The sequence below is a fragment of the Daphnia pulex genome, chromosome 6, assembly GCF_021134715.1.
Source record: "Daphnia pulex isolate KAP4 chromosome 6, ASM2113471v1".
In the NCBI taxonomy this organism is placed as follows: Eukaryota; Metazoa; Arthropoda; class Branchiopoda; order Diplostraca; family Daphniidae; genus Daphnia; species Daphnia pulex.
The window spans coordinates 3245115-3264235 of record NC_060022.1 but is presented as its reverse complement, the minus strand read 5'-3'; the positions used below and the strand labels follow the sequence as shown (position 1 = coordinate 3264235).

General features: G+C 44.7%; 1 protein-coding gene across 1 annotated transcript in view; it reads right to left on the bottom strand.

Annotated features, from left to right (window-relative positions):
* The window catches only part of LOC124195696 (insulin-like growth factor-binding protein complex acid labile subunit), a 29027-nt gene that overhangs the window by 6107 nt on the left and 3799 nt on the right, over nt 1–19121 (bottom strand). Inside the window, exon 2 of the mRNA XM_046590245.1 lies at nt 12392–12476. The gene's annotated coding sequence lies outside the window, so the exon portion shown is untranslated. The remainder of the gene's footprint in view (nt 1–12391; nt 12477–19121) is intronic.

The window sequence follows — 19121 nt, the reverse complement described above, 5'->3', positions numbered from 1 at the left end:
AGAAAAAGGGCCAGGGCCAATCGAGCAAATAAATCAATCAGAATGACAGCTAGCTCGGCCGGTGTATATATATAGTATAGATCTAAAGATATTGAATGAGTCTTCGGTGCCGAGTGGGAGGAGGCGTGAGAAGGAAGGAGAACCCCGGCCGGACTGCTGCTGGTCCAGCCTCCGAGGCGTCCCGAAAGTAAGAATAATCATTTTTTTACGTTGTGTGACGTGAGCAGAATCCAAGAGTAGCAAAACGTATATATCTATACGGATAGTATAGTATATAACGGTCTGTATAACAATCAGTCTCTTACATGCGGTGAAAGATAATTCAATAGTCTTTCTTTCAGACAACAATATTCTTGTTAGCCGTGTACGAAAAAATAAAAGAGCCTGGGAGAAAGAAAGGAGAACAAGAACAAGAAGAAATCCAACTGGACTCCATTATACATTTCGGGAGAGTAGATAGAGAGATGATGGGGCCAATTCTATTCTGGACATTTGCGTGTCCCTCCCCTTAATAGAGACGTCGTCCGTTGCATTCGGGATCGTGATTCACGATAACATCTTTCCCCGAGTTTGTTTCCATGGAATTTCACTTGCCTTTGATGTTGGCAATCAGATAGTCAAGAGATAGTCCCATCTCGCAATGAAATCGTCATCTGATAAAGTCCGTCCGTATTATTGCGACATGGAACATTAACGTGTGCCACGTGCAGGGGGGAACTAAACCAGACCGGCCCCCCCCCCCAAAAAAAAAGAAAGAAAAATAGAATCTTTAACTTTACTCGCTGACAAATGGCGATATGTAAAAAGAGATGCACGAATAAAAATCGAGGAATTGAAATACGGAAGGAATTTTCCTATTTTTCTTTTCCTTTTGGGCGCAACGGTCGTTCGTTCATGGATGGAAGTTGTGGACGATCTATGAAGTATGAGAAGCTCGCGGGGTTGTACCTAGCAAGATCCGCATAGCAGTTAATTCAGTACATACCACGTATACGTTTGGGACGATGATAAACGAGGCAGCAGAGGATTTGGCTGGCCGACTGGCTGGCTGGCTGGCTGGGGGGGGGATTGGGCCCTATAAATCATCCGCGATTATCAAAGATCAATATTTTTGCAGAGGAGGAAATGGTGGACTTTTAGTAGCACAAATGTGTATGTACATCCCGAGCGGAAAAAGAAGAAGAGAAAAGAAATACATATATATAAAGAACGACAACGGCGGGAGGAGGGTAAAAAAAAAGACGTGATGGTATCAAAAAAGTCAAAAGGAACTATGTTCTTCTTCTTCTTCGGCTGCTGCTCCTTTTCATAATGGCAGAAGGGGGGAGAGAGAAGAAGAAGCATTAGATTGAACTGTATGGGACATTTCGGGCGAATGATGGGAGGGAAAAAATGCGCCCTCGCTATGTATTCAAGACAGACAACAGACCGACGACGAGAAAGATGAGAGAGGGAGTCAGTCAACTGGACGAGAAATGTCGAGGGGGGACGCCCGAGGGTTTGACAATCACGCCAGCAGTCCCCCACTTCTATTGCGGAGCCGGCGGGAGAGCGTCGGGACGCCGGGAAGGAAGGAACGAACCTTCCGTCACAAAAAAGGCAGAGCAGCTATATACAGGCTTGGCGGAGGCCGAACAAGAACAAGAAGAGATGGTGACGTCTATCCGTTACAACACAATATCTACATGTCTGTCCGTCTCTCTGTATGTATATCAAGGAAGACGGATGCTGCTGGGAGGCAGTTGGAAGGGGGGTTGAGGTCAAAGGACGATAGGGAGTTGGATATACACACACACACGACGAGAGAGAGAGGCACATCAAGGAGCAGATGCTGTCTAAAATCAATAGCGAGACGATCCTCATTCAACGTCGTGACGGTGAGCCCCGAGGATCAAACAATTGACACTCTTGACGTTTTCGCTCGCCTATTCTCTGGCCTCAATTTTCTTTTTCTTTTATCCGGTTGGGAATCGCCATCCACCATTCCGGTGAATGAACTGTGTGATAGACAAGTCAGACAGGCGACTGACAAGTTGGTGAGGGGGGAAACGGGGTGGGCGTCTGGAACTCCACCTCGGATCAATCAAATTCAATTCACAATTCCCGCCTCGTGTCGTTTGTTTCCACCCATCTCCCTTTTTTTGACATCCCATTTTTTGATTTCGGTACCGTCTGCTGCTAACCCCCCCGGAAAACCAACACACACACACAACAATTTGATTGCGGGTGGGGGTAAATAAGAAAAAGAGGAGAATCCATTTGACGGAAGATTGCCGTTGTGATCAACTTTGCTCCTTGTTGTTCTTCAATGCACCCCAATAGCCTCGTGTCCCGATCCCGAACGAAATGCACGTCATCATCAATCAACGACCCGTTTTTTTGTTTTTCCTTTCACAAAGAGAAAGAAAGTTTTTTGAACGACGTGTATAATGTACTCGCATCGATCGAAAACGGTGGCGGCACCGTTGGAAACAATGGTCAGGAGCCAAGCCACCAGACTTGACTTTTTTTCTTTTTCGTTCGTTCGTGAGAGAGTGAGTGAGGGCGGAGGGCCAGACAAATCGATAAAGATGATGACGATGACGTCGTCGTATACACCTTTAGACGTACTACATAAAAACTGGTCTAGCCTGGCACCAAAAGTCACTGGGTCTGCGTACATATGATGATGTAGTCGGCCAGGCTATCCATCTCTCTCTTACGATTCTCCTCCATTTCAAATCAAAATAGTCGAGAGAGAGTTGCCTTTTCTTTTTTTTGTGTGTATCGCCGGCGTGAGAGATGGAGCGTGAGAAAGGCAATGCGAAGTGGAAGAAGAAGAAGAAGAAGAAGAAGAGGAGCGCCAAAGGAACGGCTGGATGAAGAGGAGCTATCTCCTATTATTGACGGATCGTGCAGTGCAACAGTGGCACAGGCAAAGCATCGGTGGGGAGGAGAAAGGAGATAAAAAAAGAAAAAAAAGGCCACACAACAGGAAATGACGTAAAAGGCTTCCGATATGGTGTGGCGCGGGAGTGTCGAAAAACGGCAGTAGCCAGAAGAATGAGCTATACAGAGGTGTTCACGTCTCTTTTTTTTTTTTTTTTTTCCTTTTGATACGCCGAAGAAACGGCACATCTCACACCGTGGGTGGGCGCTGGTTCTCCGGCGCGCCATCAATAGATATCCGAGACCCAGAAAAACAGCTGGGCTTATATCTTCATCTCTTCTTCTTCTTCTTTCTTTTTTGTTGTGCTAGACACACACACACAAACGGCACACAAGGCAATAACTTTGATCTCAAGTTATTTCCTTCCTTCCTCTTTCTTCTTCTTCTTTTTTGTTTTTCTCTTTTGGAAAAAACAAAACAAAAACAACGGTGAATGAAAGAGAAAAGGGGAAATCACTTATAGACACGTATAATATATAAATATCCCCCCACCCGGTAGTATAGTTTCTTTAGATTTTTTCTCTTTTTCTTCACGACCGAGCGCGTGAATTTGGGAAGCGCCGCAGCAAATACAAAAGAAAAAAAGAGCCGGGCAGGGTGCGGTTCTCAGCTCTTTTGGATTCGATTGGACCCTTGCGCCGATTGTTTGTCCAGCCCAAATAATCAAAAAAAAGAAGAAAAGAAAAAAATCTAATATTATAGTAAAAGTAAGAAAAGAAAACAAGAGAAATAAGAGGAGATTGAACTGAAAGTGTGTGTGTATAGCAAGAGAAAAGAAAAAGAGACGACATTGGACGGCGGAGATGTAATAAACCCCGGGCCGGAATATATATCTATATATACGTGTTTGTGTATATTATATACTATATTGTAGAAGTAAGAATACCTCCAAGGGGCTTTTTGACTGGATGCCTTATAAGAAATAGAGTGGGTTTTTTTTCCCGCCGATATAGTAGTCGTAGCAGTAGCCCTACTACTCTGCCGTCCGTTCACTCCCATCTTTAGGCAATACAAGAGCCCGGCTTCTTTCTTCCGAGAAGAGCCGAAGCGCATCATCAATTTGAAATCGATGCATAACCAAAAAAGGCCGACGGCCGGTCACAATATTAACGAAAACGAACGCAACGATCATAACAATTATTCCTTTTTTTTCAGGGGAGTAACGAAAAGAGAAAAAAAGAAAAATAATGGAATGTCGTGGTTAGATTGAAAACGGACCTGCTGATTTGCGATTGACGTAAGTAAAAAAGCCGACCCTTTTTTTTCTCTCTTTCGGCTACTTTTTTGTGTGTGTGTGTCTGACTGCGGTGGTCGGAGTGGGGCCGGCCCCAACCTAATCAACTTTCCTCTTCATCTTTCTCCCTCTTTTGTCTCCTTTCACCAAAGAAGGAGAGAGAGAGACGTCATCATGTACAGCACACACAACGTCTACACGCGAGCCCAGTAGTCAAACAGTCACATCATCAACATTGCACGGCCAAAAGGGAATGGTTGGGGGGCGGGAGAAAGGGGCTACAAGACACGAACGGAGTGGCTGGGAGAGAAAAATAAACAAGTCGGTAGCATTGATTGCCAACGATTCACCAAACACGACCAAGTGAAAGATTGCAAACAAACATTTGGAAATGATAACAATGATAGAGCGCCTAGCTACTACTACCCGTCCTATGTGTTCTGCCTTTCCTTTTTTATTTCCCCTCTTCTTCGTTCGTTCGTTCGTTCCAACGGAAATGCGGCTCCAATTGAACGAAGGAGGACGGGTGGAAGTAATCCCCCCCACCCCAATGTCCCGAATTCTCTCGAAATTGAATCGGCGCCCGATCTTTTCTCCCCATTCTTTTTTCTTTCGTTCTATTCATCTCTTCTCCACTTGATTCCCTCCTCTTTCTCTGAGTGAAAAAAGGAAGAAACAAATGCCGGCGACGGTGCACCCCCACAAAGTAAAAATAAAAGAAAATAGAAATCCCAAATCAAAACATAAATATTAAAAAAAAAGAGGGTGCGGCTTGTTGGTGAAGAAAAACGGGTTCGTCAGTGACCCTCCATCGTGTTGTTCCCCTCCATCCTTGATGGATTTTTTGATTCAATTTCCCCATTTTTGTTTTTTCTTTTTGTTTTTCAAATTCTTCGCTTGTCGGCAAGGGAAGAAAATGTTCACAATCCCATCAGAGAGAGAGAGATAGAGAGCAGTGGGGGGTGGGAGGAGGAGGAGAAGAAGAAGAAGGCGAGGAGGCAATAATGGATCGCCGATTTAAGGTAATGATGCAAAAGCCTCCCCCCTTCCCCCCTCCTAGTCTAGAATGGCTTGGCAAGTCTAACGTTACGCAAGAAGAGAATTGGAAGAAGAAAGAGGGTCACGATGGTAATTCAAGTCGACTGCGGATGATGAAAGCTTCTCTCGGGAAGTCAACAACCCAACTCCTACTCGTCCCTCCCTGCTCCAGAGTGAGGCGGCCAGCCCGTAGTAGCAGAGATCCCAACACACACACACACACACTAGTTCTCCCCTTTCTTATACGTGTAGTGTGTCTTTCTGCAGTTCTCTCCGTGTATTCCGCCAGTTTCCGTCTTCACGTTACAAAACAAGGGACTTAATCTAACGAGATTCAAGTGGCTGAAAGCATCATGAAAGGAGCTCCTCTCCTTCTTCTTCTTCTTCTTCTTCTTTCCATCTTTTCTCGACTCTTCTCTTTAGACTCGGAGAGGAACTTGCGCGCGAGTAATTGGAAACTGCCAACATCCTAGTCAGCATCAGCGCAAGGGAAAACAAATCCGACGGGCGATACGACGATGGCGGCCAGCCCAGCCCGCTACTTCTCCCCACCATACATTGGCTCTCTCTCTCGTCTTTAACTATAGATATTTAACGCTCCCGTCGTGCATGAATAGCGACCGGGATTCTAGTAAACAACACGGCGGACATGATTTCTTCCTCTGTTGCTCGCCTCATCATCATCATCATCGTGATGGCTGTAATGATGGTTATTACCATTAGTCATGTCGGGTGGGGAGGGAGGGAGGGGGGAGCGTGATTATCACGGAAATCGGACGAGAGAGAGAAACATGTCGCATATGCGTACGGCGGTAATACGGCACGCGTGGCACTACTTGGAGTAATGGCAGCGGAAATTTAAAAAAGAAAAAAGAAAAACCCGGTGACCATTCATGCGTTCCTCTCCGACGTCGCCATGGCGACAGACGACGTTGTGTGTGTGTGACGCATATACGACCTAAACACACACGTGTATCATGTGTGTATTCACAACTTTGTGCCTAATCAAGTTGATTGTGTACGCGATGTACACGGCCGAGCCGAGGTAAAAAGAAAATCACGATCTGCTTTTGAAACGAGTCATTTTTCGCGCCATTTACTCCCAACCGACAGATTGGACGTCAATTGGCTTTGATTGGCGTAGAAACGAACCGTCTGCTGCTGCTGTCCCCCTCCCCCCGGTTATTTCGTGAGCGAACTCTCTGCTCGAGACATCCCTCCCCATCCTTTAGAAATGGCTTCGGCAGTCGAGTCGAAAAGAGATTGGAAATCACGCGATCCAATAGGCAATCGAGCGTTGCTTGTCTGGTCAAATCCGAGACAAAATAGCCGCATCCGCCCGACTCGCTCCAGCATAATGGCACACGGTCCTCTCTTTTGTCTCCTATTGTCCAGCAGCCGCACAGCACACAAGGAGCAGATCTTCTTTTTGAGAAGGAGCTTATAGAAGATGTCGATGCAGAGAGTCAAGAAAAAGGGACCTGCAACAACAGCAACAGCAACAACAAGACAGAAAAAAGAAACAACAGCCGAATGGGAGAGATGGATTTTAGGGTCTAGCAAAGAGCGTCGGTATATAAATATATCGGAGCATTACTCTTGATATTATATATATAGTATAGGAGAAAGAGAAGAAGAAGAATAAAGTAGATATATGTACAGGGAAAAAAGAAGAGTATTATCTCCGGGGTCTCGAAGGATATCAAGGGCTCCCTCCTTCCCCCCCTATAGTATTTTTCCTTTTCTTTCCTGAACGATGATTTCCCTTCTTCTTCTTGTTCTTGTACTCCCGCGCCGCTTATCGGTTTGGCTCCTTTCCTCCGGCTCCTTGTTTCGTGATGAGAAAACCGTGCTGCTCCGGCTCTTCCCTCTCGACTTCCCCCCCACTGTGCTCTTTTTTCCCGTCCGTTTTTCTCTCTCTAAGCTACAAGACACAGATGTGTAGTGTTGTACGATCTGCCACCCGTTTTTTACACGGCCAGCCTTTCTCGTCCAGTCACATCATCTTTGCTCCCCCCTTGTATTTGGCCATCGCTAGTTACTACCGGCGGAGAACATGGCGCGAGTTACAACTCAAACTATATCTACAGATGATGGGCCCGTCCTAACTTGGTTTACGTCATTGTGAAGAAGAAGAAGAAGAAAAAAGACGGCGGACTATATAGAGTCTCTTTGGCTCCACTCTGTTCCAGTATTTATGGGGCCCAACATCATGTGGGGTGGTGGGGAGGTGGATGTAACGGCCCGTTTTCCCGCTGGGAATAGCCGACGGCAGATGAAGCGGAACTTGAGGCACAGCTAGGAGCAGCGCAAGCAGCCCCTTTCGTCTTTTTCCTACTCGGTTGTCGTGTGTGTATCAATCGCAGATCGATGGCTATTATATTTCCGGTCGCTATGGCAACTTGATGTTAGACGTTGCCCGTCATCTCGTATTAAGCGTCTTGTGATGGCAAGAAAGAAAAGAAAAAGAAAGAAAATAAGAAAAGAAAAGCCAAAGTCGGTTAAGAATGCATCCACGCTCGTGTGCCTATACATCTACTACCTCTAGTCCCCCCCGCTCCCCAGAGGAATGCGGGAATGAAAATCTTGTTCCCAAAAAAGTCTATGCTCCTTCTCGTTCAATTAATAATAAAAAGAAAAACGATGGGGGTGAGGGGGGAGAAAAGTATCCAGGCACCCATGATGATGATGAACAAAAAGGGGAGTCCTCCTGAGCTAAGCATATCAGAAAAGAGATTTTTGCTGGCAACTTGGCTATATAATATAACTTGTATAGTTCCGTCCTACCCCACCATCTGGGCTTTTTCGATTAATGTGCCAAAGACATGTACACAATGAAAGGCCCAGTCTGAAAAGCCCGGCCAGAAGATGAAGGAAGAAGTTTTCTGGCATTGTCTCCCAGCCAGTCTCAGTCTATCATCTTTTTTCTCTCATTTGCTTCTTTCTTTTTCTACCCTCCCCCAGTTTCTTTTCAGGCCCCTTCGAGAGCTGACTAATCAAAAGTGGCAAAGAGATTAAAATGAAAATTGGATTAGACTTGCCGAGTATATATTATATCTAGAGTAGTAGTAGTGGAAGTAGTAGGGCTGTGCGCAGTAGTACTACTTCCGTGTCTCTCGTCAAGTTTTAGACGATGGCCCCGCCGAGAAAAGTTTTCATTCCTCCCCTCTCCTCTCCTATACTTTCCGGACGAAATCATTTCTGCATCCGACTTGATTGACCCGCAAAACTTTGATGTGAAAACTTGACTTTTCCGCTGGATTGTGTGTGTACACACAGCAGCAGCAGCTGGAGGGGGGAGAAGAAAAGCGTCAAGCCATCGACATCATCATCATCATTTTCTGTTTGTTTTGACTCTTTTTTCCTTTCCCGTTTTATTTGGTTGGCGGCGGCGGCGGCTGGGTGGGAGCTGCACCAGCTGTCGGATTCAATTGAATCATGCGGCTTATATAATATTAATAATAATTCTAATAAATGAGTCCTGCAAAGACGGTCGTAAAAATAAAAAGAATGATGATAACTCAAAAAAAAATAGACGGTGAGAAAATTACAACGGACATTGCTCATCCAATAACGCAAGAGAAGGCAGCTAGGTCAAGAGTGTCTGAGAGTGTAAACCGAGACGACTAGTGTCGGTCGTCACTGTCCAGCCAGGAGAAAAAAATAATAAAAAATAGGAAAGAATCTTTAACAATTCTTTTTCCCTTTTTTATTATTTCCTATATATTTGTACTGACCGTTTGTGTGTGTGTGTACACAAACGCTCCGCCGTTTCCAATAAACATCACTCTACATTAGATTACACACGCTGCCTATATATATCTATCAATCTACGACACACACGCAGCGAGATGTCGACTTCAATCTTGGCGTCCAGGCTTCCCAGTAAATATCTATCGTCTACGCCCAGGCTGCAAAGTCAAACGCTTAACGTGAGCGGACGAGCGTCAATGGCGTACAGTGGGGATGGAATCCAATCTCTTTAAAATGACTGTGTATACACATCCCATTTAGATCGAGTGACTTTGAGAGAGCTGAGCGGAGATTTCCAACAGCGTCCAGCAGCGCTCATACAACAACGTCCAATATACATGGACGGCCAGCCAGCCAGCCCAGTGTCCGGCAGTGGCCCATATATAACAACAACAGAATGCCGAGTCGCAGACGCAATTTTTCTCCCATCCGAACCTTTTTATAATATAAGACTGTCCTCACTCGGCCGAGACTTTTGTGCAGTCCAGGATAAAGTCAATATCGTTCCCAATCCCTCCCACCCCCACGCCTTCTATGTAGGATCCTCTTCCGCCATTCCATTCGAAATCGAAATGATGAAAAGTGAAGCCGGAAACTTATTGGCCGAAAGCCGAAAGAGGAAGACAATCCGAAATGAATCCAGTACGAAGACCCGCCCCCCCCCCTTTTTTTCCAACTTGAAAAGAAACAACAAGATCCTTCGGGACTATTTGAATCTGAGAAAGAAATTGGAACGGGTTTGATGGCGGTAATAGTGCCGCGGGGTGGTCGAGTCTGATGTTCTAATACGTGGAGATGCTGCGACTGTGAAGTTTCAACGATGATGATGAGAGAGAGGAGCAAGGAGCATCTCTCGTTTCCTTGTCTGTCCGTCCTGCCATGCAGAAGCTTTTGAAACTTTAGACGTCACGGGTCCCTACCGGGCCATATATCAACTGTTAGATACGTTCTGTTGGGGCACACGACGACGACGACGAGGACGAGAGTCTCTCTGCTCCGCTCTCTAAATATATACTCGGAGCATTTAACGAGCTTCTTGTGTATGCACGAGTCGCCCGGCATCATCATCATCTCTCTCTCTTGCTTCTCCTCTATCCTTTTACTCTCATTGCTGGCCTCCTCACTCCTTCCTCTCCATCTATCTATCTATCCATCCCACTTCTCAATCCAGCCAGGCCCAAATATTTAATCCGCCGAGGCTCGTTTCACGCAGAGACGGATCGACAGAGCGCAGCCATTCGAATCCCATTTCGGATCTGTTCATAATGATAAAAACCCAGTCGACAGCAGCACCAGCGCACCACCCCACCCCTCCGGCCGTCTCTCTATGGGACTCTGGGGCCGCCGCTCTCTATGCAAGCAGAATAGACTGCACACGTTGTATACATTTGTAGACTATCCATCATTCATGTAGTTAGTGTGTACAGCACTCGGCGTCTTTCTTTTCTTCTTCTGACTTTTTTGTGTGTGATCTTTTCAAGAGGCCAGCACTCCCTGGGCAGGGCCGGCTCTGACGCAGCGGAAATATGCGCAACATAATCACGGACGCGGGCTCATCTGTTGGCTGTTTCTTTTTATTATTTTTCGCAAAGGACCGACGTCGTCCAGTGTGGACAGACAACAAACCAACAAGGATCGGACTCGACGCCAGCTGGACAAAAGAGTCGAGAGAGTGACTGCGGAGAAACGTGGGCGGTAGGAGCGGGAGCGGGAGCGAGTTGGTTGTGTTTTGTCTAATGAGCTCCTTGAGTTACGGGGACGAGCAGCAACAAACCTATTGTTGGGGGAAATTCGCCCGTCCGCACAACGTTAGAGAATGAAGAGATCAAAATGTATTCAAGACGTTGGACGATGCACACAAGTCACTAAGAGTTGCGACAGGGACGAGTGCCAGTCCACCCACGTCCGGCTGCTGCCATCGACCCCCCTGCCCATTTGGCAAAGAAAGAAAAAGAACATCTCTCTCTTATTTTGGCAAACGTTCTTCTTCCAAGATGTTGGCCGACTCCTTCCAACTACTTCAATCCCGAAAACAAACTCGTTGCCTTTTTGAATCTTGGAAATGTGTTTTTGTTTCTTTTCGTTTGAAACAATAAGGAGATGGGGGGCACCCCGTCAGCAACAAATTGACAAGGCAACAAACAACAAACAAGAACGAGATAAACGAACGAGACACATATTCGACATCAAGTTGCTTCGTTGTTTGTTCCTCCGGGTCTTTTTTTTTTCCGTCTCTCTTCTCTCTTTGACGGCGCAGTTTTTCAAAGGCACAAAAGAATCAAAATTTGTGGGGACAACAGGAAAGAAGAAGAAAAAAATGGGAGAAAAATCAAGAAATGGGACGGAAAAGAGATGACAAAAATGTAGACACGACACACACGTTTTTTTCTTTTCTTTTTTTGTCTGTTAACTGATTGCGCCATCGTCCTCTTTTGTTGTCTTTTTCTCTATCCCCCCTCCTGGTTTGTTTGTTCTCCCATAAGATAAACAATGTTTCCCCCCAGAAATGGAAAATAAAAAAAAAAGGTTTTCTCCTTTAAATTTAATTCTATACTTGTCGGCGGTTTATTTATTTTGTATAGGTGAAATGATTCTCAAGACAGATAGATGTAGAAATACAGAGCATCCTCCTGTGAAGAAGCCCGTAGTATCTCGACTGGAATATCGTCAATACACTCTCAAGCAGCAGCTACCTGGGAAAAATACCTGAGCTAGAAAATGAACAGACCAGAAAGAAAAAATGTTGAAAAATGTCAAGAAACTACAAGTAGTGGAGGGGTTGGAGCAACTGTGTTTTTCCTTCTTTTTTATCGAGACAAGTGTGTGGCATAACGTCTACACCAATTGTTTGTGTTCGTGGGTAAAAAAATCTAAACATCAAGGAAGAAAAAATCTTTGGTTCGCATCTTTTGTGTGGCTCCTATTCGGATTTGTTTTCTTTTTCGCCGGGGAGTGTGTGTTTGGTAGTTTATGGGTGAGAAAAGGCTTTATACGACCGCAGGTCTCAATGTAATCACGTTCGCACACGCAGCTTCTCGCCGACCGAGCGAACGAGAGAAGAGAGGCCAAACGGGAGAAAAATACGACCGCCTATAAATCTATCGTCTTCTTATTCCTCGAGATGTGCAACGTCGGTAGGGGTTGTTGTTGTGGCGGCGGCGGTGCGCGACCCGTGTCTCTAGTAAACTATTCACATAGTTTAGTTGGTTTTTTTGGTCTGCCCGTATCTCAATCATAGATCGTTAGGTCCATATAGGCCGTCTCTCCTTGGCATTCCAGTCCCACATGATCCAAAGCCATTCAATTTCTCCGCTAGGACCCGCACGACTTTATAAGGACCACAAACGATATCGCAGCCCTCAAAAATAAACCCCTCGGCCGACTGACACGGCAGAGATTAGATTCCAAGGGGAAATGTTGAAGGGGTTACCACATACCTTGTTGGGGTCCAATTCACGGTTGCTCTGCTGTCCTGCTGATGTGATGGTTATTGACTGGCCAAACGAGGAATTTATTCTTTTCCTGCACATAAAAATAAAAAAAAAAGTGTTAAATAGAAGAAATGAAATACAAATTTTTCAGCGAATGAAATTATTCCGTCCCTTGTGAAATTTCCCTTTCAAAAAATAATAAAAGATTGTCGATAATAAAGAAAGGGAAACTGCTGGAAATATTTCCAATGTATATAAATGGGGCGCAAGATGATCGGATGCAAGTCCATCATGCATCACCTCGCAGCCTATTCTATGCGAGCTCCTTTTTGATTTTTCCCCCTTTTTATTCGAATAATAATAAAAAAAGAAACATTTTTCTGCTATTCTTGGCTGCTGTCGAATCGCCCCTGTTGTGCGCGAGTGTGGTGTTATGTGTGCGCGCCCACCGTTTCTCTGTCGACGGTTTGATGGATGAGACGTTTCCCCCCACCCGACTAGCCTAGTGGCCAGCATCCGCCGTGCACGCATCGCCACCGGGTTGGGGAATTTTTTAAAAAAAAGGAGAAGAATATAAAGGTTGGCCCTGGCTGCGGATTTATTCCGGTTGTAACGAACCATCGTCACTTTTCCACCGGATCAAAAGAGAAAAAATAATAAAAAGGTTCGACCTTTTATTAGAGGGCTTCGGGAGGGCGGAAATCGGGAGCGTCCAATCGTAGCCGACAAGTGCGCCAATGCGGCAGACATTGAAAGCGATCTGGCTCCTACATAATAGCCTGCAAATGCTGCTCTGCTGCTATACTGCTGGCAAACACAGACACAACAAACAAAAGCGCGGCTTCTCCTTTTATTTTTTCTTTATTCTCTATAGATGTGTGCTGTGTTATATTGCGTCCTCCCACCCAACTCCCCTTGCATCTAAAGCAATCGGCATGTGTGTGCGCGCGTACACATGCGGACGTGTCTGTTATAACGATAACAATAAGACAGACCTATTACAGAAAGCGGACGGGGGGCTTATCGCCTCGCCGTCTTTTATTTTGAGCTGCTGGCGCGCAAAATAAATATCAAAAAAGAAAGAAGTAACTCGTACAACTCGTGGCAGACTGGCTGGGAAAGTGTTCCGGCAGAGATGTTACGTTTACGGACAACTCAGATGCCAATCAGAATAAGAGAAACAACATCAACAATAACAAGAACAAGACAACAAAATACAAAAAAATAAATAGCCTCTGAGAAGAAGAGAAGAAAACAAGTGATGATCGATATCACTCACACAGCGGAGAAGAAGAAGAGATCCCCAAAACGGCGACATAGATATCCTTATGGTCCAACTCGAGCGAGAAAGTGACAAAAAAATATAAAAGAAGAAGATCTTCCTCCCATTCTTTTTTCTTCTTTCTTTCTGTCTCTCACTTCCATGTTTGTGTCTGGTGACATGTACACATTTATGGAGACAAAGAGCTCGGCTATTTTACATCAACTCTGTTGGTATTTACGGCCTCTAAAGCAGGCCCCTATAGGATATAGACTCTCTCTCTCTCCTATTCTCTTTTTTATTTTAAGAAGAAGAAGAAGAAACAAAACTTGCAAAGTGGTAGGAGCCATATAATATACCGTAGTAAAGAAGAGAGGAGTTGATATGTTTGTGTGTCTGGAGACTCACGAAAAAATAATAAAAAAAAAGGCAGCTAGAACCATTTTTTTTTTTTTTGCTTTTGGCTTCGTTATCCTTTCAAAACTCAATGGAGAACCTCCATCAGTTTCTTTTAGGGGTCCTCTCTTTGCGTGTTTGCTCGACTAAAATACTCAGAGACAGAATAAACTCAAAAGCGACCGAGCCCATTTGTTTCACCAGGGCAAAAAAAAAACACAAAAAAGTTTCCATCCCGGCCAAACTTCAACCGTATGACTCCCGCAACACCAAAAGAAAAAAGGGAGTTATACACTATACACTTCAGCTCTATAGGATATTAGACAAGTAGCAAGTAATATTAGTAGTGTAGTGTAGCAGCAGCTTTTTGGCTTCTTCTTTTTTCGAAATAGTTTGCTGGGGGTTGACCTATGGCCCTTGAGTCTGTTGGCCGTGCTCCTGTAACGGTATAAATCACAAGCCGACACAAGTATATGTTCTTCTTCTTTCTTGTTTTTTTTTTTGTAATCATTCCGTGTTATTATATCAGCGACTTTAGGGCGTCTCATCTCCTCGATTGCGTGCGCCTTGGGTATTCGTGTAATCAACCAAACACTTTTGCCCCAATCCCGGCAACAGCACAACCACCCACTCTATATACTCTCCCCCCTACAACCTTTAACTTATTCCCTCCCTCCCCCCCTCCCCAACCCTACCTCTAAACCAGAAAAGCAAAGTGGTTTGTTGCACTACAACGGCTCACTCCCGCACGATCCATTAGCCGCGCTGGCCCAGACGAGAAAGAAAACAAAAAAAGGGAGGAAAAAGAGAACAACTAGACGGAGAGAGAAAAACCTTTTAGAAAACCATTAAACAGGTCAAGTTGTTCCTCATCTCCGGCCGTAATGGCCGTCTGCTCATCCATTTATAAAGGTCAAACAGTTAAAAAAGAAAAAGAGGGCATCGACATCTTTTTTTTCTTCTCCTTGTTCTTCAGACCAAAAAGGAAAAAGTCGTTCACAAAGTGTAGCAGCGTTCCACCAGTCTCAAGTATCAAGGCCGAGTCCAGCAGGATGGCAAAATAAAATAAAAAAGAAAATGTTGTCCTGGTTCCACAATTCGAATCGATCTCCTTTTTAGCCTTGGCGACCGTTTCACTTGAATCAATCAAGCGATTCCGAGCCACTATATATATATTACATATGAAGAATTCCAATCTCTGCTGCCTAACCCCTTAAACGAAACGTATTTCATATTCAGGCGCAAAGGCCATACACGCCATCCATCACGATGACCCCAAAAGCTCAGCTGAAATGCAACAACAAAAAATGATTCACGCGGGATTTTCTATGCATCGGATCACGTTTCAAAAAAAAAGAACTAAATTTCCTTCTGACGCATATTCAGTGGATTATTCGGGACGTGTTTTTTTAAATGGATTTAAAAAGTATTAAATAAAAAAAAATGAAGAAGTGAGACGGAAGCGTGACTGATCAAAATCCAGCACAACTTGTCCAGTCATGAACGGCAGACGCAAAAGATATAGGGCATCCTGGGCACCATGGCGTAAATATAAACCATGGAAAGCTCTTTCTCTCATGGCGACCTTCTCTCTCTCTCTCTCTCAATATGCAGTAAAACGGGATAACGAGCGGGCGAGGGCAGTGCGGCCGTAAATGTCACAAGTGTTGGCTTTTTATTGGACTTGTATCATCAAAGATCGTGAGGCAACGTCGTCGTCATTAACAAGTTGTCCGTTGACGCGTGTGATGAGCCCAAAAGCCCTGGGCTTTAGACGACGGCCAGAGCTGAGAAAATCTCCCATCGTCGCTCCATATACGCCCGTGCGCTGTTATTGTTGTTGTTCCCTGTACTACTACATGGGCGGTACGACAACATCGCGTGTAATTGAATTCCCGACAATCAGCGACATGCCGGAATTTCAACTGGGTTTGTTTTCCGCTCATTTTAAAAAAGACGATGGCGCACAGGATCGTAGATGGAGTCTCTAGCGACTTTGAATTTGGCGCGGTATTTTAAAACATCAAGGGAGAGGGAGGGAAACAACTCAACACACTCGGCATCAATTTGAACTGAATAGAGCGCGGGGGGTTCTTGTCTTTAATGGCACAGGAAAATTTGTCACTGTCAAACCCTCACGGTCTAATGGTTTCTTCCTTCTCTCGACTCTTTTGTACCGGAGTAGCCGAACAACATCGCATTTCATTAAATCAAATCCGCCATTTCATCCCCCCTCCATAATTTCCCCTCTTTTTTTTATTTAATGTCTTTTTCCGACAAGCAGTTTTACATGCGTGTTATTTCCCTTTTGACAAGGGTCCGGTGCGACCTCAACACCAGCCGACCGACCCAAAAGGCAAAGAGGAGGCTATTTAAGAATCTTTAAGGCTTGTAAATCCTGACATGTTGAATGTTTTTTAAAGTTTGTTAGTTTGAAAAATTTGACATTGAGATGAGTCATGAAGGTGGGTAGACAATAATCGAACGGATACACCACACTATGACTAAAATTCAAATTTCTTGGTTAGTAATTTTGTTTTTTTTTTTCCCTTTCTCCCTCTCCTGTCCTTACATGGGCACCAGATCGTCCGCCTATTGAAAGTCTTAGACATTGCTGGTTTATAATATTTCCTCTTTTGTTCCCCCGGAAAAAAGAAAAAGAAAAAAGATTTTCTGTTCTATCCGCGCTCATTTGAATAGACCGAGACGGCGCCACATCACAAACATCTCTCTCCCTGAGCCTCTCTGAGCACATCTTCTCGTTTGCCCATTTGGATGAAAACCATGCGGTTATAGGCCCAACAGAAGAGAGCTAAACTATACCGACTAAAGTCTAGCAGCCATTTAAGGCTTTACTGCTCAAGGACGCAGAATCTATGCTACGTACAACTTAACAAAAATACAAATTCCTTTCTGCGAAATAACAAGGGAAAGGAGAAAAAAAAGTGCTCCGAATGTCAACAACATTCCAGTTGAAGGTAAAAGATACCAGGAAGGAGCTGATAGGAGGAGTTTTGTTTTCGGTGGAGGGGAGAAAGGGACAACAATAATAACAGACTGTAAAACGCTTTAATGATGTAGGAGCTCTTGTGAGTTCCAAGGAGAAATACCAGGCGATAATCATCGGCAAAACAGGAAGGAGGCGATGAAACACCTGCACCAAATGACCCGAATCGAAACGAAATTGAATTCTTTAGCTTCTGATGAAAAAAGGCTATTGTGTCATACGTCGAGAATGGCCCGGCTTTGGCCAGCCTGCGATGACCAACAGAGAGAGAATGAACGGGGGAAAAAAAGAGAATTGTGTGAATGGCTTTTTCTACTTGAGAAATTCAATCCAGTCTCGGTCCCGGACGCATTAGAAACCGTTAGACCATCCAACAATCGCTGGTCCCTTCCAATTTCAAATGGTAAAAAAAAAAAAATAGAAAATAGAAAAGAAAGAAAATTTAACACCCGCTCTTAATAAAACGCCCAGAGCGCGACTGGGCTCTGATGTTGGAACAAGTCCACCAAAGAACCGCAGGGCTCATATGTAATAAATATATTGGATTCTCTCTCTCTCTCAGAGTAAAACGCACCAATGACGATGACCTGGAAAGAAAAAAAATAATAATAATAACGCAACGCCCATTTCTTTTCCCCCTTCCCTACACTACTTCTCCCGACCGAGTGAACGCTTTTGAACGCTGCTGGGGGAATTCATTTCGGGTGTGATTGAGGGAGAATAGAAAAAGAAAAACAACAACATCAACAAACCAGACCGTGGAATAGTGTGGGTTTTCTCTATCCCATCCCGAAAACGTAATGGATCAATAAAGTGATTCGGACGAGATGGAAGAGACAAATAAGACCCCCCAAGCTTGCGTGATGGATGCCCCTGATTGGAGCTGCCAACAATCATCGCAGGGAGAGATTGTCGACGGCAGGACGGGAGAAACCAGTCCGTGAAATGATCCATCAGCTGATTTTCTCTCTCTCTATCACGACAAGTACTTACTGCTCTGTTGTTAGCTTATTTTTCTCTATCTCTATCTCTCTCGTCTGGCGTCGACCGCTTTCATCCACATCTCATCTCTTCATATTAAGGAGCCAGTAATGTGCACAAGACACAGGGGCTCGGCGTTAAGGGACAAGTTCTGGTGCGACATGATCAACGAGGCTCGGACTTTTCTTTTTAAAGAAAAAAAAAAGATAAATGACGTCCCTTTCGACTACTTTTCTCTTAGAGCCTTGGCTAATGTCATCCGCAGATGAGCTATTGTCTCTCTCGGGAGCGTCCAAAGCCGATTGCACCGTGTTGTTTAATGGAACACATGAACCTACTACTACCCCAACCATCATCGATCAGAGGGACTCTTCGTCTTCAGCTGCGAAAAAAAAATCCCAAGCCAGAACCATGGGCAACTTGCATTTACTTGGCCAAACATCATCCCATCAAACACAAAAATGGGAACATTTCTTCTCTTTTCTCTCTCCAATGTCTGCAAGGCCTTTTTCTGCCTCGTCTCCAGGGTTGATGTCCTAATCCCAGAGACCAATGGACCATCCAACACCGTTCCAAGTAACCCGAGGCTTTTACCTGGAACGCAACTTTGGAGAGAGAGAGAAACAAGAAATAACACGGCACCTTGCAGACGATAGAGCGAGGGGGGGAAGAAACCAAAGTGTCGAATGGGGTTTACATCTTACAAGATGCCTCATCATCATCCAAACGAAACGGATCGACTATACACACACACAGACAGAGTCTCAGCGGTCCTCATTAAGGATTCACGTCACGCGCTAGAGCTCCCCCCACCGACACGTCGTCCTATCGCCCGTTTCTCTGGCTGATGATATTTTCCCGCGGTTGCCAAGTGTGTGTGTGTGTGTGCAATAATAACGATCGAATCATTCGCATCCACCCAAATCTTGTTTTCTTTTCTTTCTCGCCATTTTTTTGTGTTGGTCGACAAACTGGCGCATGACGTGATGAGATTTTTGTCCGAAAAACAACAACAAAAACGACCAAAATTTATGCCAGTCGAGTGGATGAAATTCCTGATTTCAGCGTTATTTATAAATTATTGTTTGAAC